Consider the following 1668-nt stretch of genomic DNA (forward strand, 5'->3'; position numbering starts at 1 on the left):
ATTTTGCACATCTTAGGGTATCATAATCCAGAAGTTAGGAGCTGACAGGACCTATATGCAGCCTGGTTCCTTTGGAATGGAGGTAAACTGGCCTATATAGACATACACTTAAACAAAGAAGAGGATTATATTTAGCGGATACAATTATACTACATTATAATCTTAACTCTACATTATTCTAATTAACATGCATATATATCCTCTGGTGTAATAAATGCTGTTCCAACCGTTGGCTGCATCTACATAGTCAATAGACAGTTTCCCTCTCCCCAGCACCAACTTAGCCAGTGGGAACTTTCATTCATTTAAATGGAGCCTGGATTTTACCCCAGAGGAGGTTAATTTTGCCTTTGGGAATTAAGCAACATATAAACCATAGGAAGAGCTCAGTACATTAATCTCTACCTGACTGTAATGAGACATTTTGTGGTTTATCCCATTTCCCAAATTCATTTAGATCACTTGCATAAGCAGGTCTAAGATACTGGGTTATTACAAATGTCAGTCAAATTCATGTGAATGTGGACATGGATGCAGTTGTGCAGTTCTGGAAATGCATTTGTTTCTTCCTCCCCATTTTTTTAAAGCAGAGAAATCACCTAAACACTTGATTGGGTGCTCACCAGTTCATACTGGAGGCCAGCTCAAACTGGATTTGTAGATATATTTTTTTGCATCTGCAGATTTGTGCAAATTCACATTCACGCAAATTTGCCCAAGTTCAGAAACTTTTTAAAACAATCCAATTCTGTTGATGAACAGGCAATGGAACAAATTTCTACACAATGGATTTTACAAAATCAGCACATCCCTAATGTGGTCCTCTCATACTCAGGAATTACTTGTGAGTGCCCCAGCCTCACAGTGAAACAGCAAGCTGTGATTATTCCTTACAAAGCGTTCTAATGAAGAGTGTATGCTGTATTTTGACATGGCAGGCTGGAGTCCTACTGTCAGTAGCTCAAAGGAATCTGCAAAGTAAGATCCAACATAAATCCTACTTAGAATAGACCCATTGAACTTAGTGAGGATTAACTTAAGTCCCATTCATTATAACGGGTCCACTCTAACTAGAATTTATGTTGGATTCTACCCTGTGTCTCCAGGATATCCCCTCTGTCTCTTCTGGTCCAGACCACCACCCACCCACCCCTGCACACATACAGGGTCACATGCAAAATGCTCAAGTTGTATTGATTTCAAAAGCACTACGACTTAGCAGGGCTGTGCCTGGAAGGAAAGACAGGTAGAGAGAAAGAGAGATAGCATATTTACATGACCCAGGATGAGTCAGTCATAATCCTTGTTGTTGCGGGTCTTGAGGCAATGACAGTGATACATTGACCCCAATGAGGGGGAAATGCCCCTCTCATCTCATTCTGAATGAGAAAAGTGGAGGGACCACAGGGAGGAGATTGGAAGATTCTGTCTCTGTTTTTGATTAACCTCAGTTTAGCAAGTCATCCAAACTTTAAACTGTGGTTAATCTTAACTATGGCCAGTGAAAACAAGGCAGCTTCATAAATTATGGATCAAAGTTGGCTTGCTTCAAACAAACCATAGTTAAAATTAACCACCGTTTATCAGATTCAGATGACATGATAAATGTGATTAATCACATCTCTTTTGCGGTTGTGTCAGAGGAGGAGGAGGAGGAGAAGGATAACA

The sequence above is a fragment of the Elgaria multicarinata genome, chromosome 3 (genome assembly GCF_023053635.1).
Source record: "Elgaria multicarinata webbii isolate HBS135686 ecotype San Diego chromosome 3, rElgMul1.1.pri, whole genome shotgun sequence".
Classification (NCBI taxonomy): Eukaryota; Metazoa; Chordata; class Lepidosauria; order Squamata; family Anguidae; genus Elgaria; species Elgaria multicarinata.